Source organism: Lissotriton helveticus, chromosome 8 (genome assembly GCF_964261635.1).
Source record: "Lissotriton helveticus chromosome 8, aLisHel1.1, whole genome shotgun sequence".
NCBI classification, from domain to species: domain Eukaryota; kingdom Metazoa; phylum Chordata; class Amphibia; order Caudata; family Salamandridae; genus Lissotriton; species Lissotriton helveticus.
Window position 1 is genome coordinate 882,329,132 of NC_136069.1, and position 15,207 is coordinate 882,344,338.

Below are 15,207 nucleotides of genomic sequence, written 5' to 3' on the forward strand. Positions count from 1 at the left end.
TGGTTGCACCGCCCCCTACAATTACTGCTGACCAATGGACCAACATAGTTGTAATTAGTCCCATAGTCTCTGTACTACACCCACTCTTGGAATGCTTAATTACGTAAAATATTTTATTATTTTATCATGAGAAAGAAGGATGCTCACATTCAGTACTCATTCAGCAACTTATTTTTCAGTGACATTAGTTCTGGTAGCCACCACACTTCTGGCTGCCGAAGGAACGTTGAGGTTCTGCCTTGCCTTTCAGCAAAGTGAAAGGATTAGGATGGGCTATACACCTACTGTGTTAGTCCTTCATTCAGTTGAGATTTTGGTGACTTGTACTTGAACTCAAAATCTAGCAAACAGCTCTCTGACAAAGTATGAGCAAATTATTCTTGTGGCTCAGAACATTTGATTTAAATGTTGCAACACCCTGAATTTTGCCACACTTTTGCCAATGCTTGATGGATATGAAACCGAAGGAGTAGTGTACCAAACCAAGATCAGACATTCAAGATATATCACTAGAATTAGCTGATTTATTTCACTTGTGGATGGTCTTGTCTGAGCGACCATCAATGAACATTGAGAGCAACATATGCAGTTTGCACAGTAACATATATTGTTGATTCATCATACTTGTGTAATGTAGCCTCAGCACAAGTAGTAGAATTAATAGCCATCACAAGAGCATGCTGTGTGGCCAATGGATTGAGTGTTACAACCTATATTTACCAACAGTATGATTTTGGAGTGGTCCATAATTTTTGACATTTGTGGTCACAATGAGGTTTCTTTACATCCTCTGGAACACCCATTAAAAATGTCCAAAATTTTCAGACTTGTTAACTGCATTGCAAATACCTAGAGAAGGTTGCTGTTGTATCATGTGCTGCATATAAGAGTAGAGGTGATATGATTATCTTTGACCACCATTATGAAAATGTAGTTGCAAAATACTGTGCTCTTATGTCTGGCACATTGGAATCAAATGGAGATTGTAAGTCTGAAAAAGAAAGCATACATTTAAATTGAATTTATCAATCAGTTCAGACATTACAGAAAATGAAAATTTACAAACCAAATGCCTGAAGATGAAATTAACAAATGGGTTACAGTAGCTAATCAAACATGACAATATTTTGTGGCGGTCAGCTGATGGAAAATATGTTTTGCCAAATTGTATTTTGAATCGAAATAGCAAGATATATGCATTGACATGTAATGGGCTGTTGATGCTTTTCAAAACTTTTGCATTAATGCACAGTTCGGAGTTGTAGGTAAAAGCTTGTGTCAGTTTTGTGTCACTTGTCAGCAGTTAAATATTGGCTAACAGGCACCTTCGACTTTAAGTCACATTGGGCATTCAGAAGGTCCTTTCACCAGGTTATAAATGTATTTTGTGAACATTTCCCAATGGTACTTTTAAATCAAAGTTGCCAAAGGGGTGTAACTCAATGTCACCTACATGACCGTATTTACTACCGCTCATACTGATGAGTTTAAAATATTTGGACTCTTACTTCATGAAGTGATAATGGTCAGAGCAATGCAGATTCCTGGTACTTCGTCAGCTGCGCTGCACAGTGAACGTTGGGTTATCCCCAACCGGTTTGCCTTCCTCCTGCATTTTTTCTAACCTGCTTTTGTTGGTTTTATGACTCTGAGCACTTTATCACTGCTGATCAGTGCTCAGGTGCATGGGCTCTCTCCGGTAAACTTGGTAAGATTGGGCTAAACCTGTTTGCCAAATTTAATTTACCTGGAAGTCCTTTGTACAGTGGTATCCTATATACCCATGGCCTGTAAATTAAATGCTACTAGTGGGCCTGCAGCGCTGCTTGTGCCACCCAACAAAGTAGCCTTTCAAACCTGCCTCAGGCCTCTGCCACTGCAGGGCCTGCATGCGCAGTTTACTGACACATTAACTTGGCACTTGATTGAGGCTAGGCCTTGTGCATCATCTGGTTGCGTTCCCTAAGATGAACCAGTACTCTGTTTCCCCCTGTCCCTGTGATGAGACTACAAAACAGAGCTCTTTGCACTTTCTGTTTTTATGTGACCTGTTTTTGCCTGTTAGGATTGCTTATCTCAAACCTTTGTTTAAGAAGTATGAAACCAATACCATTAATGCTGCTATTACCCTACTTTTTGCACTTAAAGAACCTGATACTTGTTTTTATACCGCTACATTCATTCTAAGTGCAATTAAGGCTAGAAAGAGTATGCTGTTCTAACGTTAATTTTACCCCCATTTTTGTCTAGGGAAATTTTATTGATCATGCAACGTGCATTTTAGATTTTGTACCTTTTAAAGCCCTTGTGATTCGCTGTTATGACTCTATTTTGACATCCGGAGCTATTTTATAACCTTTGCACTTTAAACTGTAAAGGGTAGTTTTATTGAATATGCACCATGCACTTTAGATTTTGTACCTTGCACTTTAGATTTTGTACCTTCTAAAGCCCATGTGATTCGATGTTATTATTATTATTATTATTGTTTACAATTGGAGTTAGGATATAACCTATGCACTTTAAACTGTACTTTGTGAAGCTCCAGTGTTACTCCCAATTCTAATTATGTAAAGCCGCAATGTGTTTATTGTTTACGTTAAGATGACTGATGCAACGCACGACGAATAATGGAAATTTGCAACCGTATGCCCGTTTAACATGTATGCCGATGTTTATCAATTTTAAACTGTCATGTGTTATAAATGTGCTTTTATGGTCGTATGTCCCAACCGAATAAAGCAGTTTTGAATTGAATTGACTTAGCACTTAAAGTGTTTGCCACATCTGAAACTCCCCTTTTACTACATGTAGGTCACCCCTGAGGTAGGCCCTTGGTATCCCTATGGGCAGGGTGCTGTGTAGGTAAAAGATAGGACATATGCCTTTGTTGTGTGGCATGTCCTGGCAGTGACTCATGGCCTATTTGGTTTCTCACTACTCTGAGGCTTCTCCTCTCATTGGTTTGCATTGGAAATTTCCTGATATGTGTTTGAGTGGTAATTTCTGATATGAAAGGGGTAGCGTGGCCATGTTTGGTATGTTTGGAATAGTGGTGATAAATCCTGCTTATTGGTGAAAGCGGATATGTTGTTACGATTTAAGAAGCACCACTTTTAGAAGTGGGCATTTTTGTGTGCTTATGACTCTTTGTGCCCTGCCTGGTTGTGTATTCAACGTCTGGTTTAGCCTGATAGGAGCTGAGAATGTGCATTCACTCTAGACAGCCCCAAGAGGGGTTGAAGTGTGTCCTGCCTTTCCTGGGTGACTCATAGTTGGATTAAATAATCCTGGTCTGCAATTTGAGTGGTGGGAGGAGTTGTCACCTGCACCTGAATAGGCACCTGCACTTGCCTTTCACAATACCATCTCCGCCCCTGCAGTGTGTCTGGGGCCAGGGCTGGGAATTGAATGGGGGTGTTGAGCACTGCTAAAGGTTATTTGAAGTTCCTCCAGAACAAAGACTTTGGGAGTATAACTGCAGAGGCTGTGACCTCTTGATTTTACAACACTGTCTGGGACTTGTTACCAGACACTGCTGGCTCTACAGGCTCCACATGACCAGAACTAACTGTGATGCTTTCAGGAGGAACAGACACTGGACTCCCTTGCTTGTGCTGACCTGTGGCCTGTGAGGCAATGAGAAGGACTTCCAATTTGTTTCCAATGGCCCTGAAGTGCTAGCCTTCTGCTTGTTTCCTGTGTTGTGCCCCCCCAGTTGTTCTCTAGGGACTGGGTAGTGCAGCCCTCCCTGTTTTGCCATCAGGGTGTGGTGAGCCCTTTAGTGTCTGACAGTTTTGGTGCCTGCACTCTGTTTTGCACGTCCTGGTGCTTTTGCTTTTTTTCACAAAGCCCTGCTGCTTTTGGACCATAGTTTGCACTCTGTTTGTTTGGGGAAAACTCTCTGCGCCGCCAGGACTGGGTATAGACGCTCGTGCATATTGCTGGGACAACAAAGAGCCCCCGGTGATGCCAGAGCAGGCAGCCCTACCCCATGGATCATCTTGATCATGTGTGATCAGACTGAGTGCCCACCTGCAGAGCTGGCCTGTATCGAGATGAGAGGCCACCAGGCCCACACTGGAGCCCCACCTCCACTGCAGAAGGCATCCTGCCCTGGTCGGGAGAGACCTCGCTGCTGCCAAGAGGGTGCAAGACTGAGTGGCTGCACCGGGTGTTTGCTGGCAGCAGTGGTGAAAGAGTAGAGAGCTGGCCGTTCACCGCTGAGTGGGCCTCCCTGCAGTGGCACCCAAGGCAGTCTGTCCTGATCACACATTGCAAGGGAGATGAGCTCGCTTGTTACACCAGCTCTGGGTGAAAGTGCTGGCTGCAAGGGAGCCTGAAGGCCTCCCGTGTGAAAGCTCTAATTGGCTCAACCACCCTTTTAAAGCGGGATACAAGTTGCCTGCTGGCCGCTCCCGGTCTGGGCCGAATATCTGAACAACACAGGGCCCTGCCTTTCCATCGTAGGTTGGGAGGCTGCCACAGTGCCTTTCATTCTCCGACCCAGGGCCTTGGGAATTCAGACACTGTCGGCCCTGGTGGTTGCCTCGCACATTCAAGGGGCAACTGCGCAGATAAACCTGCATGTGGAGGGACCGGGAGAGATCTACCCACTGGTTTTTTGTGGTATGTAGGGGTTTGTCCACCCGTGTTTGGGCCATAGCTGTGAATCCTTAGCTCCGCAATTGCAGTAGTGCCCCCTCTGTCAAAAGGGGCTGTAATTATGCCGTACACATGTGCTCTCTCGGCACAAGGTAAATTGCTGCAATTCCTCATGGAGGTGTGCAGATGTTTCGGTCACCAAAGTGTTGTGAGAATTACCATACACAGCGGGATAGGAGCGCAGGAAACATGTACCCTGGGTTTTCACTGTGATGATGGTGAGCAAGTAGATGTTATCATAATCTGCTGCAGCATTTCATGAACTGATTGACTTGATACGTCATTTATTTCAGGAGTCGCATTTGTATGAGAAATATTGGTATTTGGACGATATGTGCATATGGGAACCTTTCTTTTATTGCATGTATTGTAATGCTAAGACCATTGCCTAGTGGCAAAGTGCTTTCATGATCAATGTGATGTCATGTCAATCACTTGGTTGGTAAAGTGATTTATGTGATTGTGGTCTAATGTGTTTTATGTATAATACAAAGGATATTTTTACATACCCTTGTGTGGAGTCTCTTTTGGTGTTGTGCCTAGTGTGTCACTGTTGTGTGTGTGTCTGCGTTGCACAAACACTTTACACATGGCCTCTGGGATAAGCCTTACCGCTGTGCTAAGCTACAAAGGGGGTGAGCAGGGGTTATCTTGGGTGTGCAACTCCCTTACCCTGACTGGAGTGGTGGGTTCTGCCTGACTTAAGTGCATACCCTAGCCAACTAGAAACCCAATTTCTAACGGTAAACATTCGTTATTATCTTGTTCTGGACTACTATTGAGCTGAAGCCGCATGATCTGTCTCTCAACAGGTGAAGTTGAAAACACCTTTGGAAAATGAAGATCCTGCCACGATCTAAGGCCTGTGATTAGCTTGTGGTACAGAGGCGTGTTTGGAAATGCGGCCTGGAGATGACATCAAGTCATACTTCTGACAGATACTGCTGTGAAGTATGCAGGCTTGCCACAGTATATCACATCCACACAGCACATGCATCTCATACAAAAAGAGTGTAGGCTGCAGAAGAAGAGGTGGTGACACCAACCACTGACTCAAGATGTCAAACTCAAGTTTGCTACGTGGCTATAGATGGGAATGGTGAAGATCAATTTGTACAATAATAAATCTAGCACAACAACAAACTCCAGCTCAAGAAATCAAAAAGCTAAAGAAATGTATGTATTCCCCACCCCCGCCCGGAGCTAATCAAGCTGCACCAGTTGAAAGCATTTTTTAATTGTAAAGAAACTTTCATGGTTTTGGCCTTAAATCTTGTCTGGTGTAAGTTGATTTCACTTGATCTATATCCATTCTGGAACCTACTCAAGACACCAATCCCGAAAATGAGCTTCAATACACTCAAGATCTCTAACAAAAATGTAAGGCAAATATGATAAATTTCTGCAGGTGTCACGCATGAAGAATCTAGGTATAGTAATATCAGGCTTGTAGTGGGGCTATTATCATCTTTTGTAGTACATGTAGAACAAGATTCACATTTAGGTTCACCTCTGCATGTGATTACTCAGGACCACAAGTAATTATTCCAGGACATAACACCCAAATTGTAATTATCGCAGTTTTCCCACTTGATCTTTATGTCATCGGAGTTGACTATGCGTTGCTTCTTCCTACTCCACCAGCATCAAAAAGCTACTGAGGTGATGAGGTTTCTTGGGTGTGATGGAGCAATACATCTGCCACCCTAAACACAAGCCAAGGATCACAAATTTCCATTCCAGTTTGAATTCTGCTATGACCTTTCTTCATGTGCGTCCTTTTTTGGTCAAGTTTAGACAGCGCAAGCGCTGCTCTGTGAGGCATGCGGTATCCAGAAAATGTGCTTAAAACACCTCCCATCATTTCTATTGGGTCCTGTTAGTGCCCTTCCTAAATGCCTGCTTTGGTTTTGGATATGCTTAATTAGTCCCGCCTTTTAGTGTTTCTGACCCTCCCAGCCAATTGCCCATGGTAAATGTGGTCTTACTCTTTTATTCATGTATGTTCCTTCCTGCATACTTTTTCTTCACTTTCCCTTGTCTCGTGTATCAGTACGGCACCTGCTTCATGGACGCTGCACATCATGTTTTGGAAGGTAATACAATTCCGTGCTTAGCCGACGGCATCACGTTTGCTCCTGGGCTCAACTTTGGTCCACTCACAATAAATCCAACCTATCACATAGATTTATCTGCCTCACCATGGTTTAGGGACCAACATCTGTATTTGATGAACCCCACCACTCTCCCCCTCACCACACTTATCTCACACCACCAACCTACCTACTGTGTTCACGTCTCCTGCTCTGCCGGTGGCAGAAGCCCCCCTCTCTCTTTCTTCCTCTTATTCCCTCTCTTTCTGTATCTGTCTTGCTCCTACTCACGTGCTGAAAATCATGACTTTAACAAACTGCTTTTACCCTCTCTTTCCTTTATTTGTTCCCTTAAGAAATGGTTTAAAAAAAGAAAGATCCTTTAAGGACATTGTTCTATTCCAAAGTGCAGCCTTGGGTCAGAAAAAAAAACAAAAGGTTCAAAGTATGAAAGTAAAAAAAAAAATAATAAAGCAAGACAGAGTGATCACAAAGTGACCAGATCGGTTTTCTTCACAACCACACACATTAGCGCCTATTTACAGAGATTGTCAGTGAAGCACTACTTTCGTTTTCCCATCTTTCTTTCAACAACATTGTTTTCCATGGGTCGGGAAGTTCACCATTCCTGGAGGTACTGCAATACCTGGTTGAAGCACAGTCTGAAAATGTTTAATGTAATCCTTATCAGCTGTTTTCCTTATTTTAGTTTATAAAATGTGTACTACAGCTCTGTTTTCAGGGATGTGGTCCTTTCAAACCATGCTGCTTGTGTTCTGTAAGGATTTAAGCAATGGACTATGAAACGAGTCCCTTCGGTCCTTAACGTTTTAGGCAAAAGCACTCCTACGTTCGAAATAATAAGTGTAAAAGCGTTAGGTAACCAGATTGTTCCTCTTTATATTTAACATGTGTTATTTAATTTTGCATTCTTTATGAGTGTTTGCTTTCTCCAGGATGTTGTTACATTTCTTTTTTCAGCCTGCATATTACTCTTGTCTCCTCTCCCTCATTTCCCATTTTCTGGTACTCCAGCGCTGTGAGGTCATTCAAATGGCAATAGTGCTAAGTAAATATTATCACTCTACTGAATACAAAAAAAACAAAAGTAAAAAACATTATTATTTTCAACACCAAGAGCTCTAACTTTCACAAATGCGAGACCGATTGCAGTGTAAATGCTTGTTTAAAATTGTAAAATGTAAATTGATACTTGTATAGCGCACTACTCACCCGCAAGGGTCTCAAGGCGCTTGTACGAATACCGATGTGGAACCCATCCTGGCTTTCCCTGTGAGGTGTCCACTCCTGGGCACCCCCAAGGTGGAGGCCAGACATCCTTAGCGTTGTGTGGGCCATTGTGGAGATTAAGCAAGCTATTGCCCAGAGTTGCAGAGTGGGACTCCATGATTGGAATAGGCACCGAGGCGAGAATTATCAGGTCCATGGAATTTTTGAGCCCAAGACCCGCCGAGGCGGGGAATTGCACCCTGGTCCGAGGCTAGACCTCTGCATCAGGGTCTGCTGCTCTAACCATTGAGCCACACTTCTCCAGTAACCAAGTCCTATCTTCTGCGCTGTAACCAGCTCCTTTAAATCATGATAATGTATCCATGCTCCCATAACGTAGACTACTGCCATCTTTGATGTTGAAAGGGCGAGATTTTGATCGATACCTTATATCTATTGATCCAAACCTCGATCTGGTCGACTGAACCTTTATTGCCTGTCTTGGAAGGAAACAGTACACCTATCTGCAAGTTAGTTCACCCAATAAAGGACTCTACTCTTAAAGATCACGGACAACTTCTAGGTTTCAAAAGTTTATTGTAAAGATATAATGAGCTGCAAATACAAGCATCTCAGAATGAGATTCACGAGATACACAGGTCCAATTACATACATGTGCTCTCGAAAAGCCCTCAGACGAGCAACAGAAATCACTAACACAAGTTCTAAAAATAGCAAAGCTATAAGCATAGACGCATATCGCTCCTTCATTTAGGTTGGAGGAAAGCAAACACAGGTTAGGCGTCCCTACCCTGTTCTAGATGGTATCCCTACTTAACCAAATCCCAACCTAATAAAGGTGTCAGCAATGAATGACCCCCAAGGGAAGTCACCCACTCTAAGTCTCTTGGTGAAAACCTAAAGTTCTCCAGTCATGACCCCTCACTGCCTACCCATCCGCTCTCTAAAGGGTCCTCAGGTCTCTGCACTAACTCCACCCAGGGGTGCTGTCCCTAATACAAAACAGTCAACAACATTTGAGACGCCCCTTGTGGAACGCCCCTCACGTGGTGCAACTTCAGGCTTTTTCCATGATGCTTTGTATTGGGCCTCAGACGTTAGAGTTGACCTTGCTTCTCAGATTCTTCTCCGGCCCGCTGATACCCCTTAAACATTCCAGAACCCTCCTCCATGTCTGGGCCGTCTACTGAACAGACCTCTATTCATTCACTTATAATTGGATCCCCCCTTTCCTGTTGCAGACAGATATCTGCCGCCAAGAACCCAACTCTCATAGACTTCTAAAAAGGCTTGCAACATTTCTCAGCCCAGACATGTACGTGTAAATCAATGCTAAAACATTTCAGGCCTACAATATTTCACATTATGATTATAGCATTCAACTTCTTCATTTAATTAAAGCATGTTAAAACTCTTATTCTATTTATAAGTAAACATTTCTATAAATCATGGCCTATTAATGCAAGGACCAAAAACCTTAAACAATCTGTGTCGTGAAAAGAAACACCTTCCCTTTTAGCTCCAGCTCTGGCCCTGAGGCCTACCACGTTCTGCTCTTAACCACATACCATCTTATATGTTAACAGCTACACGACATAGATTCAAAATAATCATCTCTAATAAAATCATATAATTTCACACATTTCTGTATTAGTTCCACTTCTACTTAAATCTCTATATTAGCTATACCTTTAGAATATAATTTCAGATACTATTAGCACTCATGGCATTTCTCATCATGACTTGTGCTTACTATAGGTAAGTGTGATGTACTCATACATTTATATCAGTTTGCGCTCTCTCAGTTCCCCCCTTTGATGACCTCTCGGGGTCATCACTAACATTTAAACTGCAGTTATTGCTGGCATTCTCTGCGCTTCCAGAGCTCTCAGACTCCTGTACTGATTATCTTGTATGGCAGCCAATCTCTGCAACTGTTCTCTTTGGGCCCTTTCTGACCTTCTTGCTCTGTACCATTTGAATACCCTCACCAATCCCCACAATATTATCCCACAGATCAATATTATGATGATAGGCTTTAGGATATACCAAATAAAGCTTTTTCCTAAGGTGGAAAACCACCCTCCAACTGTACTCATTCCGTGGCCCACCTTTTCCCAGACATTTTCTCTACTCAAGTCTTCGATCTCTTTGTGTATATTAGTTATGTTCTTAATAACCTTCTCAAGGGGCTTCGAAAGGTCTGGAATGTAAGTGCAACATTCCTGGACCTTCAAAGCCTTACAGACTCCGCCCTCTTTTGCTAATAAGACATCTAATGCAAGCCGATTTTGAAGAACCATAGCCCTTATCGATTGCATCTCTCCTTCTACCAGCATTAAGGACTGAGCAGTGCTGGCAGACAACCTGTCGACAACTGTTGCCAGTCGTCTAATTTTAACATCATTAAGGATTATTCCCAAAAGAGGGAACATAGCTCCAAAGACATCTCCAACCATTTCGGCATCACCTACATCTCTCCTTCCCCTCGATGATGTCTGACCCTCAATGATCACTAAGTCTTGTGCATGATATATTTTGGGGAAGACAATTGCCAAGTAACATGATCCATACCAGTTGTCAGGTAGTCTCACGTAAGCATTTCTTCCACATACAAAATACACATTTGGAATCACTTGCATTCCCTTCAGGAAATCCTTAGTGTAGTACTCTAAATTAAAAGCATGTTCACAGTCAACTTCACCCACGTATACATTTTCATAATACGTTTTGGCTCGGTGAAGACATAACTTTCCTCTCTGCGCTTTATCTAAAGCTATTGGACCACTACTACCCTTTCTCTTATGTGACTTCTCTTCCTCGGTCCAATCTATTTTCCCTTGTCCTGATTTCTTCAAAATCTTTTGTCTCCTGTAACGATCATCCACCTGCCCTATGAACTTTTTCTCGACTTCTGACACCTTGCATGTCAGATTATTTCTACGGGCATGTGAAGTATCTAAGGTAATCCAAGGAATGAAGAACTTGGCCAATCTGTCTTCACTCTTCCAGTAATCCCATTTATTCATCTGCTTATAATTTGGGACTTCTGGCAACACTGAATCATAATTGGAGAAATAGTATTCGAAACTATCTCTCTCATAAAATATACTAAGCAATAAGCTACATGTAATGCCATATGTCAGAGGGAGGTGATGATATCGAATTCCTTCATCTACAGACGCAGGCAACTGCATGCAGACGTAGCAATCCTTAACCTCCATGGCATCCACGTATTCATACAAAAGTTTAGCATAAGCATTCGACCTAAAGTCTCCTTGGGACTCGTCCACATGTAACCTGCGGGCTTCTGCAGCCAATAACGCTTTCTCTTGAGTGTTTTCCCTTTTCTCACCTGCAACAGTGGGTGTAAGTGTTACTACAGAATTCGCATCAGTTACCTTTACCTCTTCCTCATGTCCCTTTACATAAGAAATTGTTACCACTAAAGCTATTAATATTATCACTCCTACTATTAGTGTACCTATTATACATTTAGCTCTGCGGTTCGGGGTGCCGGCCTCCATTTCGTCAGACAATCTAGCTTTTCCCTTTCTCTTTGCAAAAAAAGTTCTTTTCCTCTCGTTCCTTTACAGTCTCTTTCAATCCTTTTTTGTCTTTAGAATCCACACAGCTGGAGGCTGACAGCCTTTTTCGCAAAAAGTCCTTTCACAGTTCAAAAAGACAACCCTAGCCCTTCTCCATCAACTCAAGGGATTCCCTAAAATTCTCTGCTTCCTGGGCGCTAGGTAATCTTCTTTTCTTCTGCTTGCTTTATTTTACAAAGTCCTTTAACAATCGACTATTAGATTTGTGGTTGCAGCTTCAATAGCATAGTTCAATATTTCCATGCGAAGAGTATGCTCTTCATGTGCTGTTATCGTTGTACCAAAGTCGGGGAATCGCAATTCTGTAAGAAACATGTGTTTTAACTTGCTGAGGCGGGGAGGTCTGGGGAGCACGAATGTTAGTGACCCTTCTTGTTCGACACCGGGTACCAACAGTTGTATTTCCACGGTGATAATGGGCTCAGAACTGGACACCACCACCGCTCGGATCCTCCCTGTCTCCGGTTTCACAGACATTTGTCGCCAGATATGTCCACTCAGGTGTGGAGTATCTTCTGTTAGGCACACGCACTCTTCTTGACCTCCTTCGGTCTGGTGCTTCAGCGCCCTGAGCACCTTCTTCTGGGTCTGAGTCTTCTGATATCGGAGGAAGGGTTGCTTCTGGAGTTGACCTCAGGCTAGAACTTCTTCTTTGCGGCCAAATTGCTTCTCCACGTGCCCTTCTACTCCTTCTCCTTCTGGTCTGTTCTCGCTCTCTTTCAGACCTGTCAGGGTCAGACTCGTACTCCCAGCTGTCTTCTCCTTCTGTAGCGTCTTCTGTTTCGCTGTTGTACTGACCGTCCTCAGCTTGGTCAGACTCGTTCCCTGCTTCCACTGGCACCTCTACAGCTTGGCTAGCCCCCTCTATGGCTTCTTGGTCCTCAGCTGGACGTCCATCCGAGAGAGGAGCTGTTTCCAGAGGTGCTGGAACCCTTTTCGTATGCGACGCGTGTATCCAGTTGGGCAGGCCTCCCACCTTTACAGCTGTACTTGTGATCAGGATGACCTGGTAGGGCCCACGCCAACGAATATCCAAGCAGCTTCTTCTCACATGTTTCTTCACCAGGACCCAGTCCCCAGGATACAAGTCATGGCAAGGGCCCTGGCACGCTGGAACCTCTGCAGCCTGCACCTGAAGGGACACAGAACGCATGGCGTCAGACAGCCCCTTACAATAGTCCAGGATCATATCATCTGTGATATTTAACAGTGCAGTAGCTGGAATAGATGGCAGCCTCATTGCTCTCCCCATTAACACTTCATGTGGTGACAACCCTGTTCTTCTGTCTGGGGTACTACGAAGGCTCATAAGGACTAATGGCAGGGCATCAGGCCAACTCAGGGTCGTTGAGGAACAGACTTTCGCTATTCTGGACTTGATCGTTCCATTGATCTGTTCCACAATTCCTGAAGCTTCTGGTCGGTAACTGCAATGGAGCTTTTGATCTATATTTAGTGCAACACAAATCATCTTCACAAGCTCGCTGTTAAAATGTGTTCCCCTATCTGATTCCAAAAAGGCCGGCACCCCGAAACGAGGGATAAGTTCTCTAAGCAGTAACTTAGCCACTGTGAGGGTGTCGCACCTACGTGTAGGGTATGCCTCAACCCATCTGGAGAACACACAAACAACCACCAGGACATAGCGGAGGCGGTTGCATCTTGGCATTTCAATGAAATCTATCTGCATTCTGTTGAATGGACCTCCAGACCTTCCTATGTGACTCAGTGCAACTGGTGTTCTTTTCCCTACGTTCAGCTGCTGGCAGGTCACACAACGCTGGCACACTGCTTCTGCTGCTATTCTAAACTTAGGATTGTACCAAGTCTGTCTAAACACTCTCAGCATAGCATCTCTCCCTAAGTGTACGGGACCATGTATGAGTCTAGCCATTGGACTCACCATCTCATTGGGCAACACTGCTCTGCCGTCTGCTGAGACCCAAAAATGAGTCTCACCCATTACACATCCTGCCTTTTCCCATGTTTCCTTTTCTGAATCAGGAGCATTTTCTTGCATGGTTGACAATTCATCCCAAGTATCAACAGTTTCCAGTATCATGGCTAATTCAGTTCTTACATTTATTCCACCCACATCCACCTCTGTGAAAGAGTAACCTTGTTCTGCGCAATACCGCGCAACTTCATCAGCATATCTATTGCCTTTCGAAACAAAGTCCTCATTTTTGGTATGTGCGATGCACTTTACAACTGCGATACTTGCTGGACATTGCAATGCTTCTAACAACAAGCGCACAAACTCTCCATTGCGAATGGGAGAGCCTGAAGAAGTCATGAACCCTCTTTGAGACCATAACTGCCCGTAATCATGAACTACCCCAAACCCGTATTGGCTGTCGGTGTAGATGGTGACTCGAATTTGATTGCCTGCTAAGCAAGCACGTGTCAGGGCAATAATCTCGGCTACCTGAGCGGAGTGTACTCCTTCCAGGCACCCAGCTTCCACAACTCCTTCAATTGTACAAACAGCATAAGCTGCTCTCAACTGCCCAACTTCGTCTCTTACACATGAGCCATCGACAAAGAAAACTTCGTCTGGGTCGGTCAGTGGCTCATCTACGATGTCGGGTCTGGGTTTGGTGCATAGTTCAGTCACATCGAGACAGTCATGGTCTGTATATTCATCATCATCATCAATATCATTTGGAAGTGGCATTAAGGTAGCAGGGTTCAAAACAGAGCATCTCTTGAGGGTCACGTTCTCTGCAGCAAGAATAACTTGCTCATAGCGCGTGAGCCTGCTGTTGGTCAGATGCTGTGTTTTGGTCCTGGTCATCAACAGTTCAACAGAATGTGGCACGCACACCTCTAACGGGTGCCCCATAACAATATTTTCACATCTTTCAATGCTGACACCCGTTGCAGCAACGGATTTGAGACATCCGGGCAACGCTGCGGCTACTGGGTCTAAAGTAGCTGAGAAATAAGCAACTGGTCTACGGGCATTCCCATGGATTTGGACCAACACAGACAACGCACAACCTTCTCTCTCACAACAGTAAAGAAAGAATTGTTTATTGTAATCAGGCATTCCCAATGCCGGAGCACGACACAGGTCCTCTCGCAGTTGTAAGAATGCCATCAAACAGTCTTTGTCCCATGGTACCGGATCACTCACCTCTTTGTGCGTCAGTTTTTGCAAGGGCTTTGCTTTCAGTGAAAAGTTCACGATCCACTGTCGGCAATAACCCACCATCCCTAGGAACATCCTGACCTCTCTCTGTGTCTGAGGCGCATTCATTTTCATGATCGCCTCTATCCTGTCTGGTGACACCTTTCGTTTGCCTTTCTCAATTCTGTGTCCCAAGTACTGTACTTCTGTCAGGCAGTACTGCAATTTTCCCGGGGACACCTTGTGCCCATTGGCAGCTAGGTGATTTAACAAAGCAATGGAGTCTTCCCTGCAAGCTTCTTCTGTTTCTGACGCCACAAGGAGGTCGTCTATGTACTGGACCAGAACTGACTTCTGGGGCAGCACTAGACTTTCAAGATTTTTCTTCAAAAGCTGGTTAAAGATCGATGGGCTCTCTGTATACCCCTGAGGGATACGACACCATGTTAGGACGCGA